Source organism: Rutidosis leptorrhynchoides, chromosome 4 (assembly GCF_046630445.1).
Source record: "Rutidosis leptorrhynchoides isolate AG116_Rl617_1_P2 chromosome 4, CSIRO_AGI_Rlap_v1, whole genome shotgun sequence".
Lineage (NCBI taxonomy): Eukaryota > Viridiplantae > Streptophyta > Magnoliopsida > Asterales > Asteraceae > Rutidosis > Rutidosis leptorrhynchoides.
Window position 1 is genome coordinate 66,642,488 of NC_092336.1, and position 10,409 is coordinate 66,652,896.

Below are 10,409 nucleotides of genomic sequence, written 5' to 3' on the forward strand. Positions count from 1 at the left end.
TTTTTAATAACCAAAACTCTCAAAGTCCCAATGATGAAGTGAGAGCAGCAACATATGATGGTGATGGCAGTGGTAGTAGTAGCAACTCTGATGATACCGGTACTGCTAGTGGTAGTTATAATGGTCCCAATCATGGCAGAGTCCATGATGGTGATGATAATATCACACTTAGTGGTACTGGAAGTTCTAGTAGTTATCAAGATACTTCTGCAACTCCCATGAAAAATATAAACTCTCCTGAGGGCAATTCTTTTTTAAACAGAAATAGTCCAACACATGTTCAGTCTTTGAGAAGGTCATCCAGAGAGACTGTTATACCTAAAAAATTTGATGATTTTATTGTAGAAGGTAAAGTTAAGTATGGGATTGAAAGGGTTGTAAACTATTCTTTTTTGAGTCAAGAAAATAAATGTTTTACATCTAATCTGAATAAGACACTTGAGCCTAAATCTTATTACGAAGCTTCTAAAAATAATGTGTAGATTGAAGCCATGAATCTTGAAATGGAAGCACTTAATAGAAACAAGACTTGGATTATAACTTACTTACCTCCTAATAGAAAACCTATTGGTAATAAATGGGTTTACAAATTAAATATAAATCTAATGGTGAGGTTGAGATATATAAAGCAAGACTTGTTGCTAAAGGTTATAGTCAAAAGGAAGGTGTTGATTATGATGAAACTTTTTCACCTGTTATAAAACATGTGACTGTAAGGTGTATTATTACACTTGCTGTTCAGAACAATTGGTCTTTGTATCAGTTGGATATTAATAATGCATTTTTATATGGTGATTTGCATGAAAAAGTTTATATGAAACTGCCTGAAGGATATTTCTCTAAAAATGACAAAAGACTGTGTAAATTAAACAAGTCTTTATATGGTTTAAAGCAAGCCCCAAGGCAATGGAATTCAAAGTTGAATTCTGCTTTGATTGAGCATGGCTTTAAACAAAGTACTTGTGATCATTCTTTGTATGTTTTACATTCCAATGATGTTTTTATGGCTCTTCTTGTTTATGTGGATGATATTGTTATAACTGGTAACAATCATGTTGAAATAGAAAAGTTTAAAGCTTTTCTTAAAACAAAATTTATGATTAAGGATCTTGGAAAGTTGAAATATTTTTTGGGTATTGAAATTCTGTCTAATGATAATGGAATCTGCATGAATCAAAGAAAATATTGCTTAAAACTTTTGAATGATTATGGGATGCTTGGTTGTAAACCAATAGGTACTCCTATTGAGGCTAATATGAATGTGCAATGTGAACCAAGTGATAAAGATTGTTTGCTTAAAAATATTACTGAATATCAAAAGTTGGTGGGAAGGTTAATATATTTAACCTTGACAAGACCTGACATAGCTTATTCTGTTCATGTGTTAAGTCAATATATGCATGCTCCTCTTGTTTCACACTTTAATTTGGCTTTTAGAGTTCTAAGATACTTAAAAGGTGCTTCTGGAAAAGGAGTACAATTTGTTAAAAGTGAAGGTATTAAGTTGCATGCATATAGTGATTCTGATTATGCTAAATGCAAATTGGACAGAAAATCTGTAACAGGGTATTTAGTATATCTTTGTGGTTCACTTGTATCTTGGAAAAGTAAAAAACAAGCTACCATTTCTAGATCTTCAGCTGAAGCTGAATATAGAGCTTTGGCTTCTGCTGCTTATGAAATTGTGTGGATTAAAAACTTGCTATTTGAGCTCAACATTAATGTTGAGCTACCTGTTAATTTGTTTTGTGATAATAACTCAGCATTACAGCTTGTAGCTAATCCTGTATTTCATGAAAGGACAAAACACTTTGAGGTGGATGTCCATTATATAAGAGAAAAGGTAGCTACAGGTATTATAAACACTGTTAGAGTTGATTCTAATAATCAACTTGCAGATATTTTGACCAAGGGGCTTACAGTGAAGCAACGTGATTTTTTGGTCAAGCAATTGGGTATGCTTGACTTGTTTCAAAAATAAGTTTGAGGGGGAATGTTCAAAATTGATATATTCAACTAACTTATCTTTGAAACATTATTTTATTTATTTGTTCTTACTTGCGGTTTGTTCTAGAAAATTTGCAGGTAATCAAAGATTGATTTGAGATAGCAGAAAAGCAATTAGAAGGTTGCAGTAGCAGTTTGGACTTGATTCATTTTATTTGCTTAATGGACTTTTGCTGAAGGCTTAATTGGACTGCAATTTAATTTATTATTGGACTGCTATCTAATTTATTGGGCTTCAAGGTTCACAAGTTCAGCCCATTCTTTGCTATGTCGGTTATGAGAGCTATATAACCCTAATGCTTTTAGGGTTGGAGTTTCAAGTGCATCTCTCAAAAAGTTTTCATCTCAATTCAATCTTTCTAGATTTCTGTTTCCTCTTCTTGATAGAGTGATTTGTTAGATAATCCACATCTTGTTATTTTTGTTTAGTTTTCCTGCACACTTTGATATTACGAGTGTGTGGTTGATAGTTTAGTTTGATTTGGTTGTAATTTGTTCAGATTTGGAGATTGATTTGTTATCTGTTCTTGTATTTGGAGTTTAATTGATTGATCGAGTGCAAATTTTACACAAGGTGGATTCCGTGAGTGAAACGGGGCCTAAGTCTTTCGACTTATGCTTTTTCCTTTATTGAGCGTTTGAAGGACTACGATGCTTATCACCCCCACCATTAGTCCCCTCCTGCTGATTAAGTGGTTTAGATTTTTTTGAGTTACTTTTGAAGATCGCACACGCTGAACTGCAATCTAAAACAGATAAGATGTTCACACAAGACATTTTTTATTGGGTTTACTGCGTTACTTTCTTTATTGTTTGTCTTGGTATATATATAAGTATATAAGTATTTAGATGCCTTACACAAATCTTAGTTAGGCATTCGGGAAATATGCTATTTCAAACATACTGGTGAAACAGTAAATTTCACAAAAACTGGTTGAAAACCCATAAAATGCGCATTAGTTTGCAAAAGAAAGTAGGAAACCTCCTTTGGTTACTGGTATCATGCTAACGTCTAGTTTAGCCAGGATAAGGAACACAAGGAAAGCTGTTCCTACGGACATAAATAACTAAATTGAGACGTTATAATTAAAGGAACACAAAAGAGAAAACAGATGCGAGACAATCTTAATTGGCATAAAGTAAGCACCTTTTGAATTCTGTAAATAAAGGTTGAATACAGAACCACCAAAATAAAGGTACTCTCTCTTTGCTAATTCTGTAAATGATGCAAACATACCCAGATCTGGGGCCATTCTTTTACCTTCAAGAGCACCTCCAACCATTTTGACATCTTGTTACATTTTTTTACAAGTGTGTGAGTGAGCCTGCATGGATATGAATAACATGTAAATAAGGTCACTTCATTTATGGATTAGACTTACCTGATCAGCATACTAGAATGTGCATATTAAATTGGAAAACAGACCATCAAATGTCAAAAATAGAACTCAAATAGGAAACAGAGAGGTAGATATCAAAATTCATATTAATTTGCTACTACAAGAGATATCAGATACTATTAATGTAGCCTAATGGTTGTAATCCTGTTATTGGGGTCTCAGGTTCAAACATCACTAGCAAGTAGCAACGTATCTTGAGTGGCAGGGATGGCTCGGAAACGCTCACTGTATAATGATCCTAAACAAGTCAAAAATGACACTGTTACTTATCAACTTTTTTTTTTTTGGCAAGTTGTCGGCATCACTCAGAGGGGTATTAACCACCTTCGTGATCATTTGCCACGCACGCAGGCACTTTCGGGAGGAAACCTGAATCGCATTGCAGGAACCCAATCCTTGAACCATCCCGAAGGGTAGGTGGACCGGGTTTGAATCCTGAATGGATCCTAGAGAAAAGCCCCCCGGGTTAATCTGGAGCTCCATATTTCAGGCAGTTTAATTAAGAGGGTGAGCTGAGCAAGACTCGAACTCATGACCTCAACCCTAACCACAAACACAAATAATGGGGATACCACTCGGCTAGAAGTGTGGTGGTTACTTATCAACTTCTTGATTTTGAAGTCAGAATCTTAAAACAAAATGTGACTATGTGAGTGATTTGTTGGTCACTGAGTCACACAGAAGACAAGATTAGCTAGGCGTTCAGGTTATACAATATACAACCGTAAATTACACAAATTTGAATGGAGACCTAAAAAATGTGCAGTAATTAGCAAAAGTAGATATGATACCTCATTTGGCTACTGGGGTTAAGCTAACAGCAAAGTCTAGCCATTATCCAGGATGCGCAACAAGTGGCAAGCTGTTCCGATGAATAGAAATAATCATACACATATGTGATGTTATCAATGAGACAATAAAAAAACCATGAATATTGATAATGAAGTACGTAACATTATAAAAACCTTAGCTACCAAACAGCCCACAAATATGTACCTGACACACAACTTTTCAAACAACCAATACTGGCATGAGGTGGGACCAAAAATTTGCAGCATTGATGGTAATCTTGCCATACAATACATAGCAACCCTGCCTTTCGGAAAAAAAAAAAAACAATTAGCATAGCAATGCGTAAGCACATTGATAAATCAGATTGCTATAACATCAAGATGCAACCTGATATCCCATCCCAAATGCACCCAAGACCAGCGATTAGCAAGCACACACAGCAATGGTGGTTGTAGCCGTGTCAAGTTCGATCTGATGTCCATGATCCTGAATAAGCATATACACAAAGGCATATAAGAATGACTTCATGATTTCAATCATGATCCTGAATAAGCATATACACAAAGGCATATAAGGATGCATATTCAAATGAAAGGATCATTAAATTTATTAGCTTTAATTACCGATCAGAAGAGGTTTAGGGTGTATCGTTATGGCACAATTAAGTACTAGACAAGAGAATCGCAAAGCCTATATTATTTACATAAACTAAGAAATTCTTAATGTGGATAAAAGAAAAGATAAACATGATATTTTGAATGAAGCTTATTCATTAGCAACATAATTCATCTGCTCATGAAACAGTACAAAACAATTCACATGTAAACCCTATAGATGTGTCATCATTGTAACTGAACTACCATATACAAGCTTATTCATGTTTGTGGCAAATGAGCATACAGTGATAAACTGAAGAAAGAGATATACAAATCTACATGAATTTGAGAGTATTTAAGAAGTACTAGTAGACAATGTTTAATTCAGTATTATGATCCTGGTATATTGACAGATCGAATTTACATTCAGTTTTACATCTCAAGACCCCAATCGAATGATCCAAATCAACACAAAACAGAGCATCGTGACAAATTTTGATAGTATTACAGGAATGTTTAGGATTACTGGGTGTATGATCATGGAGCTAAGTAGACGAACTAACCACAATTAGCTAATAAGTGTTTAGTACCATCATCCACATAACAAAGACGTCAAGCTCTTTAGGCAATACAAAAATTCTAACATAACTTTATACCACTGACCTCCAAAACATAACCTCTTGATAAAACTATGAAATGAAGTTACTAATGCTCAAAACCAAAACGTATATAAATGGTTATAAACAACTAGCAATATATTTTTAGCTACAAAAAGACGCGTGATACTACTCTAATTTCATCTAGGACTGCAAACGGGATGGGCCGGGCTGCTAAACTATCATATATACCAAAGATCAACAATTTAAATATAAAAAATAAAGGCCATATGCTAAAGTTCCGACCAAAATGCACAGAAAGAGATTCCTTCCAAACCGAGCAATGGTCGTATCACGTTGAACTGCCGAAAAGAAGCCATAAAGAAGGACACTAGCAACAGCAATCTTACTAGCAAGGGAAATTTCAGTTTCAGATTTGGTGGTAGTGAAAGAAACTAACACAAACAAAATGAACTTAAAAGCAGATCCAGGCTTCATTAGATCTTCTTCACCCAGTTTTAATATTAATGTTTTTACTTTCTGTGAGGGGTTATAGCTGGTCCACAGGCCATGAACGAAGGCTATACCTGGCCATCTTATGACCGGAAATAATCCGGAGAACGATGGGGACGGAGAACCGATGGTTGTGGTGACTGGAAGTACTGGTTCGACAATCAGAGTCATTGCTGCAACAATGGAACCTATATATATATACTGTGTATAATTTAGAGGGAATGTTTGTTAGAATGCACCCTCAGCTCCTAGTTTTTTTAAGGGGAGTTTGATAACATTATTTATAGGCCGAAGAAATGGACCAAAATGGCGGTGGTTTTGACTTTGCCATTCCAATTCTACCAAGTATCTATTGGACGCCGATAAATCTTATAAATTGCTACTGACTTACATAGATGTCTATTTCTTTAATCCTTTTTTCGGGTATTGTATGTTTATGGGATCTATTTTCTTTTTTAACTAATGATTTAATTCAATTAATTTATATATTTTTTTAAAACAATAAGAATTTTGACAATGACAGCTTTAACGTTGTCGTTAACATGCATAAATCTATAGTACATAGAGGTTAAAATTGACTTTTTAATAGCACTTATACAAATTTACAATGAATTTATGCACGTTAACTATATAGACTTAAACTTAAGAACTGTTGTTAGCAAAATTAAGTAATCATATTCTCACGATATCATAGCTTCATATCGGGTATATCACTCTCAATTGTGTACTGCTTGTTTTGTCATTTTCTTTTCAACTTTGTCAATTATATCATACACTCTATATACACGGCACCAAAGTCAATAAGAGCAACAAGCCCCCGTTGCCTCCATATCCAACTCATCATTCAATTAAGTATTTAAGCTAAAATTAGAGACACTGCAAAACACATAAGCTGCTGCTGCTGCTGCTATTATCACTAAGAAAATTTGCAGTATACGCAAAAACCTAAAGCATGTTGAACCTAACTAATAATCAGAAAAATTCAGGAATACAACGTAATCTGGGGCTAATCTTTTTGAATAGCCAGCTCACTTATTATCACTGTCGTAAACGGCGTCCGTTGTAACGTCCGTTGCGGTGTTTTGGTGACTAAACCGTTTCGACCCCGTCCCGTTTTCTTATAAGCCGGTCAACGGTCAAAAGTCAGGTCAAATGCAGGAAAAATTGGGTCAACGCTGGTCAAAAGTCAGAAATTCTATTAAAATCGGTCATAAGTCGGTCAAATCAATCAAAATTGACTTAGTTTAGTATTCTATTTTGTATTATATTAACGCTAATAGCAATTATAGGTACAAACTTGTCAACGAAGGTTTTTAGCTCTAAAATATGTGTAAATATATATTTATATATATAAAAGTCAACATTAGTAAACATCCGTTTCGACCCCGTCTCGGCCCCATTTTCTTCGTTGCGACGTTTTGAGGTCGCTACCGTTTCGACCCCATCTCGCGTCTTTTTCAACCTTGCTTATTATAAACTAAATATAGCTCAAATCAATCCATTTATAGATAAATGAATTGAAAATGGCACCTGACACTGACACTTCATAATATATTCACAAAATGTAATAATGTCCAATTTCATATTGTAACCTAAATTCACCCGTTTAAACTTTCAATATTGCAACCTATATTCACCCGTTTAAACTTTCGAAATTGTAACCTAAATTCATACACAAGTTTCAAACTTTAACATACATTTCATACTTCATTTTTCACCCAAGATCCGGTACCATTTTCTCCAGTAATAGTAAAGTCAATTTACCTTTTTCCACGTCCCTAGCATTTCTGGTGCCATTTTCTCAAGGTTTCATGCCAAGCTCATCGGTAATTACCTATAGCAGATTTATGGACATAACATTAGCCACATGAATGATTAGGTTAGAGATAAATAACAAAAAAAATATTACCTCTCCACCAGTAAGACTTTCAAGGTCTTGCAAGTTTGACTTTCGACGATCACCAATTCCAAAGTCTTGCGTTTCCATAATATAACATGGAGTAACTATGTTGTATCGCGATAAACATATACCTTATTGACTATAATATGATCAGCATATGCAATTTGCTCTACGACCTCATTAACAACTCCTTTTGGCTTAATATCATCCAAATGAATAAAGTGACAACACGATCCAAAAGTTAATATTGAATTTGAATTCACTCGTGTGTTTTTAGGAGAAGAGAGATGTAATCTTGAATAAAAGTTGGCATACACTTTACTCACACATTCCAAATAATTTTGATTTAGGAGAAGAAAGATGTGATCTTGAATTTGAATTCACTCGGGTGTTTTTAGGAATCAACATCATCGTTTCTGATTAAACATGTGAAGGACTTGAGAGGGTTTTTGGATGAGACAAAGAAGATGTTTCCAAAAGTTAATCACTTCATTTTAAATCAATGTTAATAGATTTAGGAGTAAACGATTTGAGGTAACTTATCTTACATTAATAATTGATAATGATCTTGTAACATGTATCAAGTTCTACAATTCGAAAACTTTGTTGGTAATATTTGGAATGTGTGAGTAAGGTATATGCCAACTTTTATTCTATTCTACACACTTGAAGCCAATATGTAATCATAATGTGAGAACAAAATTAGTACTTACAATTAAACCCACTTGTTCTATTTTCATGACAGAAATATTATAAAAAAATAAAATCTAACAATAGTTAGATTTTAAGTATAATAAAAATAACCAATCACTACCTCACAAATGAGTCGTTTGATAATTGGTTGTTTTGCCTGGACAGAGAATGGAAAGGGGTAGCACCCTACCCAGCCCGAATCGACCAAGGGTAAAACACTAAATTTCAAAGGTTCAACCCACCAATCCGTCCATCTGACCTCAAATTTCAAGCAAGAACAATGTATGAGAGATAGGCAAGTTTGAAAAAGTTACCACATGAATATTGGGTAGCTATAACACGATCAACACCACCGAACGGTTCCCTGCGGTTACGTGTTAACGCTTCATCAGATTCCAATAGTGATTCCGCCACCTCATTATCTCCTAGAAGTTCTTTCCTCAAGATTTCATAGTCTCTCTCTCACACCTTCACCCCATCACTCAAGCTACAAAAATGAAAGATATTTTACAAAATTAAGTAGATGATCCCGGTTTCCAGTTCGTAACAGTTATATGTATAAATAGGTTTATCGATTAATGTGGATAACGTTTATGTCACACAGTTCATACCTGATCGACCAAAAATACTCGTAATTGCTAAAAAAAAAAAAAAAAGAAAAGAAGAAGATACAACTGAAATGAAAGCATGATCATTTATTAAGGTCGTTATTCATACAAACAAACATAAATACTAAACATACACAATTAATAAACCAGAACCGTGAAAAGGGTGATTGTGACTATGATTTGTGTTGATCATAAAATCTAGTAACAAACTTGAAGAACAAATCATGGAAATATTTATGGAATACCAGAACATGAGAAATAATTTTTACGATCCTTTTGTATAAATATAGTCGAAACCCTATTTTTGATTTTATCCAATTTGAGCCTACAGCGTCGATGCATATATGTCAACATCACGAGCTTCCTATTGAATCAGTATTGTTCCGACCTTCCTATCGATTTGAATATCATAAATCAATTCTTCAATTTAATCCAACATAGATAAGAATATCTACAATCGATACTGATTGATTTACAAATTTGTACTTACATAGATGATAGATGGTATGAACCGAACAATTGGTAATTGGATTTTTGCAGCATATCTTGAATGATGAAGGTTAATGAACGAATCGAAAACATGATTCGTAGAGAGTGTATGATCGAACGGATGGAGCGAGGAGCCAAGTGTGATTGAACCCCTAATTTTATTGCATTCTTCCGTGTTTCTTTTTCTTAGGAGGAAGATGGGTAATTTAGTAATCAAACAAATCAATCTCAAGATTAAGAGGTGATTACGAGTTCATAATCAAGGTTAGATAAAAATTAATGATTAGTGATTACTAATTAAATTGATGACTAAGATTAGACTTAATTTTAAAAAAATGACCTATTTTTAGTTTTATTATTATATATAGAATAGAAGAAGATAGATAGATAGATTATTATTATTATTACACGAAGAATATTAATATTAATTTTCTTTAAAAGTAAGGTATATAATAACAATTTAATTTCCTTTAAAAAATATTACTATACTATTTAAAAGACAAAACCCTGTAACACTATTCATCAATAGTAACCAGGAGTATTTTCGTCATTTCACCTTTTCTTTTTTTCCTTTTCTTTTTGTCTCCAATGATAAAATAAGCAACTTTCGTAAAAGAACCAACCCTTCAATGTTACTAAAAGATGTCGAAAAAAATTATTTTTCACAAAAAAATCAACTACCTTTTTTTAGCAACTTTCGTAAAAGAATCAACCCTTCAATGTTATCAAAAGATGTCGAAAAAAATTCTTTTTTACAAAAAATCAACTACTTTTTTTTTCTTTTTTTTCCTCAACGATAAAAGAGACAACTTTCA

At 33.7% G+C, this 10,409-nt stretch overlaps 1 long non-coding RNA gene across 5 annotated transcripts; it reads right to left on the reverse strand.

The window, feature by feature from the left end:
• Nucleotides 1-3,111: 3,111 nt before the first annotated feature.
• On the reverse strand, nucleotides 3,112-9,775 carry LOC139839854 (uncharacterized). 5 transcript variants are annotated; one of them, XR_011757115.1, is made up of 9 exons: nucleotides 9,596-9,775; nucleotides 9,351-9,497; nucleotides 8,812-8,984; nucleotides 7,814-8,001; nucleotides 7,669-7,738; nucleotides 4,587-4,685; nucleotides 4,404-4,499; nucleotides 4,199-4,269; nucleotides 3,112-3,332 (listed from the first exon to the last, which is right to left on the reverse strand). It is a non-coding gene; the product is annotated as an uncharacterized lncRNA (long non-coding RNA). The 5 variants fall into 5 exon arrangements; XR_011757118.1 differs by lacking the exon at nucleotides 9,351-9,497; XR_011757117.1 differs by having other exon boundaries at nucleotides 8,812-9,493.
• Nucleotides 9,776-10,409: the final 634 nt, after the last annotated feature.